The 12709-nt window shown below is 42.8% G+C and overlaps 5 non-coding genes across 5 annotated transcripts; 2 read left to right on the top strand and 3 right to left on the bottom strand.

Annotated features, from left to right (window-relative positions):
* Positions 1-8148: 8148 nt before the first annotated feature.
* On the bottom strand, positions 8149-8220 carry trnae-cuc (transfer RNA glutamic acid (anticodon CUC)). Its single transcript has one exon. It is a non-coding gene; the product is annotated as a tRNA-Glu (tRNA).
* A 1154-nt stretch (positions 8221-9374) lies between these two features.
* On the bottom strand, positions 9375-9456 carry trnal-aag (transfer RNA leucine (anticodon AAG)). Its single transcript has one exon. It is a non-coding gene; the product is annotated as a tRNA-Leu (tRNA).
* A 1691-nt stretch (positions 9457-11147) lies between these two features.
* On the bottom strand, positions 11148-11219 carry trnac-gca (transfer RNA cysteine (anticodon GCA)). Its single transcript has one exon. It is a non-coding gene; the product is annotated as a tRNA-Cys (tRNA).
* An 823-nt stretch (positions 11220-12042) lies between these two features.
* trnav-uac (transfer RNA valine (anticodon UAC)) lies at positions 12043-12115 on the top strand. Its single transcript has one exon. It is a non-coding gene; the product is annotated as a tRNA-Val (tRNA).
* Positions 12116-12354: 239 nt separating this feature from the next.
* trnav-uac (transfer RNA valine (anticodon UAC)) lies at positions 12355-12427 on the top strand. The gene has a single exon. It is a non-coding gene; the product is annotated as a tRNA-Val (tRNA).
* The last annotated feature ends 282 nt before the right edge of the window (positions 12428-12709 follow it).

Genomic DNA, 12709 nt, shown 5'->3' with positions numbered 1-12709 from the left:
GCTACTGCTTGGCGGTGCTTGTAACCGAGGGTGTCAGATGGGCAGTGCCACCGGAGACCTAGCGTTGACTCCTGGGGGTCTGCTCTGTCCACAGTCAACCACAGCTCGCAGCCCTCTGACCTTGCCTCTGGGGGGAGGTGAGCAATGACATCTGGTAGATTGCTTGCCCACTGTCTCATATCGAATCCACCAACAGCGAGCAGGGCTCTCATCTTGTCAATAAGCTGTTTTGCCTGTGATGGGGAGCGAAGAGACTGCAGGCAGTTATCTACATAAAAAGCGTTGACAACGGAGTCCAGTACCTCTTGGTAGTCAGAGCTGTTGTCCTTGGCATGCCGTTGTAGTGCGTATATAGCACAGCATGGACTGCAGGCAGTGCCGAAGGGTAGAACACGCCATTCGTAGATATCAGGGCTACGGTCGCTCTCCATATCCCGCCAGAGGAAGCGGAGAAGTGGTTGGTCTTCAGGAAGGAGCCTGATTTGATGGAACATCCCGCGGATGTCCCCGCTTATGGCGACTGGATGTTCCCTAAACCTGAGGAGTACACCCAGTAGTAGTGGACCAAGGTTAGGTCCGGGAAGCAGGATATCATTGATGGCCAGTTGCTGGTATTTGAACGAACAGTTAAATACTACTCGGGCCTTTCCGTTGTGGTGTACAATGTGGTGGGGAATGTACCATGATTCCTCAGATTGACTTGCCTCGTCACTACTGATCTTCACAACGTACCCAGCCTTCACCAGCTTGTGTATCTCCTCCTTGTAGACTCTGGCTGATTCTGGGCTGCGTGCCAAGCGCCGCTCAGTAGCCCTCAGAAGTGGCATCACTGCAGCTGGGGGAGCGTGTAACCTGGGTGCTGCTTCTTTGCGTAGAAGAGGTGTAGCATAGCGGGCGACTCCATCTACTGTGACCCGAATGGTTTGCTTCTCCAGCGTGTTGATAGCTGCCTGGTCTTGCTTGGAATGTGCAGCTTCCTTTCCGGATCTGTATGGAAGTGTGTCGATCTGCCAAAGCCTTTCGACATGTTGATGCAGGTCTTGAGCAGGAGACAGGAATGCTGTGTGGAAGCAGGAGGCTTCTCTGGTGGGGTTCTGTAGGAAGTTAGTAGGTCCCTGAATAGCCCAGCCTAACAATGTGGATATGGCCACCGGGCCACCTGGAGGTCCCATCTGCACAGGGCATACTGGAGTGATTAGATGGGGATAGTCAGAACCAATAAGGAGCATGGGCTGTACACTATTAAATCCATGTATTGGTACTCCACTCAGATGGTCATACCTCTTCTTGAGGGACTCCGCCGGACATGACTGAGCAGCGAGACTCAACTCATCTGCAGTAAAGGCATGGTGGATGTGGTATCTCACCTGTGTGTTGGCCTGGGACGACACCTCGAATGAGACAGAAGCACCTTTAAGCTTCACAACATCCTGTCGAATGGTTCTAAGAGGCAAAACCTCTTCCTCCTTGGAGAGACCAAGATGCTTGACAGCTGCTGGAAGTATAATGGTTCGTTCAGAGCCGTCATCCAGTACGGCGTGTGTATTTAGGGTCTTGTCTCCATTGTGAAGCTGAACAGGAACTACTTTCAGCAGGACACGACTAGAGTGGCTAGCCTGGCCCACATATACCATACTGGAGGTAGTACTAACTGTGAGGACGCTCTGATTTGCTTGGAGTGCAACCTCGTGTAGGACAATGAGATGTTGCTCATTACAGGTGGAGCATGGTTTCTTTAAGGTACATGTCTCTGGTTTGTGTCCGCGTCTACATCTCCAGCATTTGTCCTTCTCCTGTATCCAGTTAGCCTTCTCAGCCGTGTTGAGCTTAGCAAAGTCAGAACAGGCACTGAGGTAGTGTTCCTGATTGGAACAATAAGGGCAGTATGGCTTAAAACGCTCTCGCTTCTTAGAGGGGGACAGACCTTGCGTCGAATTGGCTCTGGATGTGTCATGGCTATGAGGGGGCTCAGGAGTCTCTGATCGGTTGGTCATGTAGACGTTAGCGGTCTTAGACTTCTGGGGCCTTGTTACCTTGTCCTTACGCTCTATGTGTACAGGTTCCATCCTGGTTGCTTCAGTAATCCTCCTTGATACCTGTACGGCTTGTGCTTTTCTCTCCAACCACACAGCGAAGTCAGGGAGTGTGTATGTACTATCCGTGCCACTGCGGATGATCCCCTGAGATATGCAGTACTCAGCGAAGCGGTCTCTGTAGCTGACAGGCAGCTTACTAAGCAGAGTGTCTAGATGAGAACCACATCTCAGCTCGGCACTGGAGGGACCCTCCATAGTGCCTAGCAGCCCCACCAAGGTACTAACAGCTGATGAGAAATCCTCAAAGGCCTGTGCATCACCTGGCTTGATAGGAGGGGAGTTGAGAATGGCTTTCAGCTCTCCTTGGACAAGTTGGCGTGGCTGGCCGTATCGCTGTTCTAAGGCTTGCATGGCGCTAGTGTATGGGGTTGGATCGTTCACATACCTCTTCGCCACCTGGTAAGCGTTTGGTAGTTTAAGGAGGTCCAGGAGCACCTGATACTTATAATCCTCTGATAAATGCTTGTGTGGACCAAGCACACTGTCCAATCCTTTCTTCAGCATTATGAAGTCACTCTCCTTACCAGTACTGAATGGGGTCAGTTTAGGCTTCGGAATGCCATATGAAGAAGCGATGGCCATTTCCAGAATGTCTGGGATTGTAGGGCCTGCTGGTGGGATGGCTGGTGCATAAGGTGTAGCTGGCTGCGTCAGCAGTGGTTGCCCTGTTGGATGTGGCGCATATGGCGAGTAATACAACCCAGCTGGATAAGGAGGATAAGCAGGGTAGGATTGGTACTGTAGCGGCGGCTGAAGAGGATGCTGAGGATACTGAGGGGGAGCATTAGGAGGCTGGAGATGAGGTTGAAGCATGTCGGGCTGGGCAAGCGGAGCCTGATGTAAAGCAGACTGTGGCACAGACCGAAGATGCTGAACAGGATCCTGAACAGGATGAAGTGAAGGCAGATAGGTGTGGTGAGCTGGTGCAGCATAGTCCATAGCTACCTGTGACCGGGACGTAGGAGCTGGCAGGGTATAAGTGGATTGGCCTTGTCCATGTTGTCCTCCCGTCTGGGCTGGCGTGAGGATTGGCTGCTGTGACGAGGAACCCAAAAGGGTTGCTGACTGCTGCAGAGGCTCTTTGACACCTGAGGTTGTATTCCCCAGGGGGCTGTGAACTGAAGTCGACCAGTGACCAACAGGGCTGCCTAACTCTAGCCGAGGCAGGCTGGAGTACTGTTGAGGATACTGAGGGTAATGCAGTGGATAAGCTGGGCAGCTTTGCGGGTAAGGCATGTGTTTAGCACTGTCCATTGTAATCTGTAGCTTCTCCAACTGTTTACTCATGTCCTTATAACGTGATTCAAGGCGCTGCAATCGTTCCTCCTCGCGAATCTGGAGGTCTTGGTCAGGCGTGGCGAGGTCAAGCTGAGCTCGTTCACTACACAGTACACTCTCCGTACCCTGAAGTTGGGATCCCTTGAATGGCGGAAGCTGTTTAGCTGGATAGCCGAGCTCGTAGTCCGCAAGGTACCCTGGGAGCTGTCTGACTCTGCTGGGATGAGATCGGACATCTGTCTCTCTGCCGTAATCCTTGGAAGTTGCCATAACGCAGCGGGGGGGTACATCCGGCTCGAAGGACCACTTGTGAAGTCTGTGTGCGTTATTTCTGGTGCTACCCCGAACTGGTTATGTATTCCGGTAAGAGAATCGCTGCAACTTCAGTTTTCAGTTCAACAGGTTTATTAATATCTAGATCCAGTCTTGTTGTTGGCATTACACAGTTGTGTAAGGTGCGTGTGTGTGTGTGTGTGGTTTTCTGTAACATAAAGAGACAGAACATATACAGTAAATATAAAATGTACATAACGAATGCACATATATACAAATAAAGAACAATGAGCAACTTACTCTGCAATATACGTAATTGCTAGGTAACTAGTTGCTGTGCAAACAACCAGACAATGCCGGATAGTAATGGCAATTAACACAATTTAACATAGTAAAGGCATACAAGTGTCATCATGTAGTTATAACTATTGGCCACTAGATGGCGCTCTAAGACCATAAATGAACATAATAGCGGCATGTGGATGACGCGCTGAAAATGTGCTTCCAACGAGCAAACCAGCAACACCATCGCTAATGTAGCAACTGTATTAAATCCTCAGCAGGATTATAATGAAACATATAGAACACAGTAGTAACTAACATGAGCGTAATATTGTGCACTTACGTTCTCACTAACGCACACGGCAACACAACATATGATTCACACCAGTAGCGTACAACTTCAGGAGCAACCGTGCTCGTGTCCGCAGCAAACTATGAAAAGAACAATGAACTGCGCATGCGCGCAAATACGTGAGTCCAAGGCGTGACGTCAGCTCGTCAGTCCAGCAGGGAGTTTTCTACAGCAAGTAATCACACAATGAAAACCCAGGTCAACTGCTTGGAAGGAAGCTATGTTCACCACTATACCACCATCAATGAACAGCGCAGTGTATGTTCTTAAACCTGTAAGCCTACTTTAAACTAGATGTGGAAAGTTGAAAGGTTGATCTTTTTCACCTGTGCTGTGGCTTAAAAACAGGTTCCACTGAGATTTGAACTCAGATCGCTGGATTCAGAGCCCAGAGTGCTAACCATTACACCATGAAACCTTTGCAAGTGTTACAAGGGTTTTCTAGTCAGTTTCTTTCATAATATCCACATGTGCGATATTAAAGGCACACAACAATCACAAAAAATATGAAAAAGCAACAATTACAGGCCAACTTAAGCCATTTAGTAAGCAAAGCGTTCAGAGGATGTGGGAAAAAGCAAGTGAAGAACAGGTTTTAAAGGACTTGACACAGACATTGAATACAGCAGTAGATATGTCTACTGTGTACAAACACATGGTAACTTTAATGTGTTGACAATAAGGATGCTCACAAAACGCTTTACTTGCAATTGCGTTTCTTGCGCACATTCACGTCCTCTTAAATACAAATAACTGCTAAGTTCTTTATTCCCAATATCATGTCTCAGACATTAGTTCCAGATGAAAAGACTATCCTGACTGATCCAACAAGCTTTCAGTAGGACCTGTGTCAAAAATTATAATATAGTAAATTAAACATGTCATGATATAGTGGGTTCTCAGTCATCCATGTCATAGTTAACAAGGGAAGGTTTCTCGACTGTCAGCCCAAATATATGGGCGTTCATGGAGACATGGAAGAAAGTCACCAGGGTGGCAATGTGCTTGACAATGGCAATACATTGTGCGGTATGTGAAGGCAATGTGCAATACAGGCCAAATCCTATGGTGGGAATCAATATCCACCAATGTTTCTGTCCACAATGTCCACCTGAATCCAGAAATGTCCCTGCCAGATGGGAAATAGACTGACTATTAGGTCAACATTGTGCAATTATCTTCAAAATGTCCAACTGAGTCCACAAGTATACCTGCCAGATGGGGAATAAACTGATAACTGTCTTCATGGTCTAAATGTGTCAAATATTGCCGTACGATGCCCACATTGAGTCCAGATGTGTCCATTTTGGTTCCTGATCCATGCTATTACCCCAAAAGTTCACAACTAGGCCGAGGGTAACAGGACTTGGTAAAAGGTCCTCCACAGATGTTTTGTCTCTCATCCAAGAGACTTCTTTAGTTTTTTACATGACTTTTTATGAGTTTTTGACATACTATACTATGACTTTTCATGACTTTTCATGAATTTTTGACATACTCTACTATGAATTGTTTCGACATACTATGACACTTTTCAAAAGGGGAAATAGCTCAAATGGTAGAGCGCTTGCTTAGCATGTGAGAGGTAGCGGGTCAATGCCCGCATTCTCCAGAGGACTTTAGATTCTTCTTGTTTTACAGCAACAACTATATATCTGGACTTTTTACGACGTACTACACTATGACATTTTAGGAATATTTTGACATACTATACTATGACTTTTATGAATTTTTATAAATATTTTGACATATTATACTATGACTTTTATGAATTTTTTGTCTTACTAAACTATGACTTTCATGATTTTTTTGTCATACTTTACTATAACTTTTTATAAATATTTCGACATACTATACTATGACTTTTTATGACTTTCATGAATTTTCGACATATAATACTATGACTTACTAGTACTACAACTATATTTGGACTTGTTACGACATACTACACTACGACTTTTAAGGAATATTTCAACATACTATACTATGACTTTTATGACTTTTTTGAGACACTATACTATGACTTTCATGATTTTTTTGTCATACTAAACTATAACTTTTTATAAATATTTCGACACGTTATACTATGACTTTTATGATTTTTTGTCATACTAAACTATAACTTTCATGATCTTTTTGTCATACTATACTATGACTTTTTATGATTTTTTTGTTGTACTAAACTCTGACTTTTAATGACATTTTATGAATTTTTGTCATACTAAAACACAACGTTTATGAATTTTTGATATGTTATACTACGACTTTTTATGAATTTTTTACATACTATACTCTGACTTTTTATTACATTTTATGAATATTTTGTCATACTATACTATAACTCATATGAATTTTTGACATGTTATACTATGACTTTTTTGAAAATTTGTCATGTTATACTATGACTTTTTTTGAATATTTGTCATGTTATACTATGACTTTTTTTGAAAATTGTCATATTATACTATGACTTTTTTTGAATATTTGTCATGTTATACTATGACTTTCATGATTTTTTTGTCATACTAAACTATGACTTTTTATAAATATTTTGATATACTCTGCTATATATTTTTATGATTTTTTGTTATACTAAACTCTGACTTTTAATGACATTTTATGATTTTTTGTCATATTAAATTATGACGTTTATGAATTGTTGATATGTTATACTCTGACTTTTTATGAATTTTTTGACATACTATACTATGTCTTTTTAGGAATATTTCGACATACTATACTATGAGTTACTACGAGGCTTTGAAGACTAAAATTAATTTGTGGATGAAAATATATTTCAAACTGAATCATTGTTTTTTTTGACACACACACACAAGCACACGCACACACACTTTATGAATAAACCTCAGATAGTTCAACCTGTTTTATTAGGAAGTTGTTTTACACTCTTTCAAAATAAAACATTCATGCAACAAAACTTAAATTAGGCGCTCGGGTTTGAAAACAGATGCAAACAGAAAAATAAAAACAAAACTGAGTTCTTCTGTTCTCCAACAAGAAATAAGGACGAATAAAAGGATCTGTCTCTCTGTCTTCATGATATTGGGTTGGTCCTCTGATCTGTCCCCGTCTTCTCCAGATGAATCTGTCCCCGTCATCTCCTGGAAGACAGATTTATTATTTCAGTTTAATTATTAGGAATCAAAGTGTCTGTGTGTTGGTCCTTTGATCTGTCCCGGTCTTCTCTCTCTGATCTGTCCTTGTCTTCTCCCACGGATCTGTCCCCATCTTTTCCATCTGATCTGTCTCCGTCTTTTCCCTCTGATCTGTCCCCGTCTTTTCCCTGTGATCAGTCCCCGTCTTCCCAGAAGTCCAACAACAGACAACCACTCTGGTTTAGATCAGGGAGGCCGTTCTTCCCAATCAAGCCTCTCCAAGTATCTCCATCATTGCTCACGTGTGCGTTGAAGTCCCCCAGCAGAACTATGGAGTCCTGGAGCCCCATACAGCCCTTCACCAGGCGATGTCCCTGTTACTGAAGCTTCTAGTAATGAACCCATTTTCAAACCAATTCCTCTAAGTGGTTCAGTGCTTCACCAAAGCTTAATTTGCCTTTCACTATCAGCACCTAGTTTTTTGACTTTGTAATGCCTTATGTCTACTGTAAAAATGTAAATTGAGTTGAGCCATAATTCATTTTTATTTATACCTTTGCTTTTCCTACTGTGACATGTCAAAATGTCAAAAGGTGCATTGTTTTGAAAGCCCATCTCTACACATCCATGTTCCACTCCCACAAGTGGTTTCACACGTGCTAGATGTCCCTTAAATTACCAGTTTATTTTTGTAATGTATTGGTGTATGTAAAACTACATATTTTTTTTATAGTGTGTCAAGTCCAGACCATTCCCTGACCGGGAATTGAACCCGGGCCGCGGCGGTGAGGGCGCCGAATCCTAGCCACTAGACCATCAGGGAGTCTCATCTATCAATTTATTTTTTATTTTTGTAGATGTGAGTTTCCTTTGTGTGTAATTTAGCATCTTTCTCATCTTTTCTCTCATTTCCTCTTTTTTCCTCCTTTTTCCTCTTCCTTTTCCTCTTTTTCCTTCTTCCCTCCCTCTTCCCCTTTTTCCTCTTCTTCCCCCCCCCATGAGTCTATTGCTCCCCAGAAGTCAAAAAAAGTCCTGCAAGAGTCCCCACATTTTGGACTGTAACAAACGTTTAACTGGCCTTCTCTACCCTTGCCAACAATGGTGTGTGAACGTAGCTATTGCTAATGCTAAAAGTAGGGCTAGTGGCGCAATGGACAAAGCGTCTCACTATGGATCCGAAGATTCTAGGTTTGACTCCTGGCTAGCTCGTAGTGCTCTTTAGCAACTAAATCCCTTGTTCGTCATTTACAACTTTACCCTCCAAGACAAACTCTACAAAGAAAATGTCCATCTATAAAGAGCCAAATGATGAGTAACTATCATTTCAACATGTATGTAAATTCATCTAAGTCTCTAAGTGTCAGTCAACTACAGCAATAATCAAGCTATTCTTTTTCTGTTTTTGCTTGCTAATCATCTTTCCTTGAAAAACAAATGTGTCCCTAAAGGACAGAATCAGCAGTGCTAGATAAACCATCCATAACATTTTCATTTGTTAGTCATCAGTCAGGGAATGCCCAGATGTATTACAAGATTTGAAGTGAACATTGTATTGCCCAGTGATGGTGGTATATTGGTGAGCATAGCTACCTTCCAAGCAATTGACCTGTGTTCGATTCCCAGCCATCGCAGTAGCTTTCTTTGAGTGATGTTACTTGCTTTATTTTACAAGAAGTCAGCAGAAAGGTTACTTGCCCAACCGGATTTGATAAAACATTAGATCTCTTTGGGCTGCACGATTATGGCCAAAGTGATAATCACGATTAGTTTGATCAATATGGACGATTATCACAATTATTTGTTGATTTTCTACTTCAAAGTGCTGAAAAGGAAGGTTTCACCAATGTTGAAACCTCAGGTTAACAAGGAACAATCTCAGCAAGGTGACGGATGATTCTAGTTACTTCACCAAGTTCAGCCCATTGATACAGCTGTGACATCACATTGGTTGGCTTCCAGTTATGTAATATATGCAAATGGCAGTGGTGGGATTTGAACCCACGCCTCCAGAGAGACTGGACCCTTAATCCAGCGCCTTAGACCACTCGGCCACACTACCTGCAAACATCAGCTCTCCACATTGTGACAAACACAGGCATTGTAACTAAAGGTATGCTTGGTAATGGTATTGGAAAAAATAGGAAATATAAGGAAAATAGCCAATACTTATTAAAAACTGCCAATACTTTATTAAAAAATGTTATCACTCTTTGTCATTTTTCTCTGGCATTGTTGATTTTAGAATAATGTAACCAGCATTAAGTGAGTAGGTTTAGGTCTGTGTGAATATGGGCTGAGCATTTACCTGGGCTGAATATGTGAACATCTTCTTTTGCATATTCACTGTAAAGAGCCATTACTCCTCCAACTGCCAACTATTGTTCCAGAGACAATAGGATATACAGTTTCAGATTGCAAGGTAACTGTCCAAGACCAAAGACTACACGGAAATACCTCAATTGATCAAAACAGGGGGGGGATCTGCATGTGCTTTCTTACCAGCAAGTTTCTGGAGGTTCAAATGGCATCTTTGATGGCGGCCAGGGTGAGACACTGGTTTGCAAAGTGTATAGCTGTAAATCTGCTTCCTAAAAACAATAACAGATCCGGCACTCCTTTCCCTATTTTCTCTTTTGGCTTCTTCATCACTCTTTTTTGCCTTACCTCTATTAGAAAGTACAGTTCTGCAGACCATGTACATATTAACCTTTGCGGTCATTGGTATGCAGGTCACTTGATGTAATACAAGCAAATACATAAGGCCCCACCCAACAGTTTGGTGATACGTGGCGTGCAACTGTATGTCAATGATCAAGCTTGTTGCTGTGACCAAGAAACCACCAGCAAAATGACTGATACATCATCAGTTCCAAAATTTTCTTGGATGCCAAATATTTGAATTCAAAGTCAGAATCCAACTGACATGTAAGAACAAGACAATGCACGTCTAGCTTCTATCATCAGTCAGCCATTGCACCCCCACTGCTGCTGTATGTGGACTGTGGCTTCTGCGTCAGTGAGGGGTCCAGCAAGCTGCAGACAAAGTTTGGGGAGTGACCAGACCAAAGGAGGCCACCATCAGCCTCATTGAGCGGCTGCTGCAGGAGCTAGGAGTGGCAAACGGGAGGGACCTCATGGGGGTGCCACTGCAGGACCAGGTGCGCATGGAGCAATCTGGCGTGTGCAGCAACAACACGTCAAGTGCAGGACCTGCCTGGCTGGTGGCAGCTTCCTGCTTGTTTCTTTGGGCTAACTATATTAGCTTTAGACCAGCTGTTAGCAGCTATTAAATCAGCTATTTATTTGAGAAGTGGGAGAACTCGCAAAATAGCAGGGTGTTCAAATACTTATTTTCCTCATTGTATGAGGAAAAATGTCTTTTTAACAGGCAGAAACCTCAGACTAAAACTGGCTCATGGTGGGCAGTCATCTGACACAACCAGTTGGGGGAGAGGGGGAGAGAGCGAGAGAGAGAGAGAGAGAATGGAATGAAAAGATGACCAGTGGTATTATGGCAGCAGTAAAGGTAATAGAACTATTACTAATAATAGTAGCAGTAATAGAGCAAGGCGTCCAGCAGGACCACGGCAGCAGCTGCCTCCACTACTCAGGTGCCACCACAATCCAAGGAAGTCTGAGAGGGGAGAAAGCACAAGGGCTTCTGGAAAGAAGCAACATTAGTTACATGCATGCTTTTTTCAAGTATCAACAACTACAATCATAAAAATGATCACCTACTCACGTCATTGCAGGGGGCACCCAGATTTGAACTGGGGACCTCTTGATCTGCAGTCAAATGCTCTACCACTGAGCTATACCCCCACATACTCTAAGTTGGATATGCTTATGGTGCAGCAAAACAATGGCTGGGCCTCCACCATGTGGTTGCCTTCACAGTCTGAGAAAGTATCCAAATCTCATCTACTGTATGAAAGAGAGTTAAAAGAAAAAACAGTGTAATCTTCTATAAAGGCCCAGCTGAATTTATGTTAATTACAATAGATGTCAACACTACGCGCAGAAACGTGGTCCACACAAGGATCCTGCATTGCTCAAAGTGTCTACGTACATGTAATTATGTGGACCATGTTTCTGCCCTAGTTCAATTTTGCTACACAAACTCCATACCAGAAATGTATACAGTGAAATCCTAACAGAAGTTATCTCAGGACAGTTTACATATAGTGAAGATCTAGACCACACTGTGTAAATGACAGAAACCCAACAATTCCCAAAAGAGCATGCATTTGTTGTTACATATATTAGGAAAAATGTTCTTTTTAACAGGCAGAAACCTCAGACTAAAACTGGCTCATGGAGGGCAGTCATCTATCTCTCTAGTAGTTTGTAGCAGTTCTTTGTAGTAGTTCATGGCATAGCAGGGCACTGTGGGCATTACAAGGCACAGCAGGAGAATTTTTTGAAAAATCTCATAAAGTCGTTACTACTAAGAGCTCTGGGAATACTTGGCTCAGTAGAGCTGTGACCATCCGTCAGCCAGGCTACAGTGCTGAAAAGAAACCTCACTTCACTTCGTTCACCATTGCATTGTTTCCTGAACCGGAGCTACAATACAGCTAATTCTACAGTCTATGGTTAAGGTCACATTTATATTCAGATTATGTAAAGACATATGTATCATAAAGGGACCATAGTGTAGTAGTTATCACGTCTGCTTTACACGCAGAAGGTCCTGGGTTCAATCCCCAGTGGAACCAAATTTAAGGTTTAAAGTAAGAACTATGTCCTGTTGCTGTCTTGCAGGCGTCCCTTGAAAAGTCTTAAAAAAGGGAGTGAACGACACTCGACAATCAAAAAAAACCTGCTTCAAAGACATATCGTCTATCTGAAAGACTTCTTCAGTGCTTTTGCATTGGTTTCACGTCTTAGAACCTGACCTCCATCCATTTTATTTACAGTATGGTTCTGATTATGTTACAGATAGCAGTATTACACAGGTTCCATAGTGTAGTAGTTATCACGTCTGCTTTACACGCAGAAGGTCCTGGGTTCAATCCCCAGTGGAACCAGACTTATGCTTTAAAGTAAGAACTATGTATTTGGTACCACCTGGCAATTGTCATTTGAAAAGTCTTTAGAAAGAATTGAATGCAAATAATGAAATACAAGCCCATGTCTTCCCATGTCTAAAGCAGGAGATGGTTAAAGTGCACAGAGTCATCAGACACTTATTAGTAATCTTCCACTTTATTGCCTTGGTTACACTTGTTGCATTATTTCATTTCATCCTTCAGAGTAAGATCGTATAAATCTCTTTTACAGACTGGACCATAACACCTGATGGAGATGCC

Source organism: Etheostoma spectabile, unplaced genomic scaffold (genome assembly GCF_008692095.1).
Source record: "Etheostoma spectabile isolate EspeVRDwgs_2016 unplaced genomic scaffold, UIUC_Espe_1.0 scaffold00007070, whole genome shotgun sequence".
Classification (NCBI taxonomy): domain Eukaryota; kingdom Metazoa; phylum Chordata; class Actinopteri; order Perciformes; family Percidae; genus Etheostoma; species Etheostoma spectabile.
This window is presented reverse-complemented; position numbering and strand designations above follow the sequence as displayed.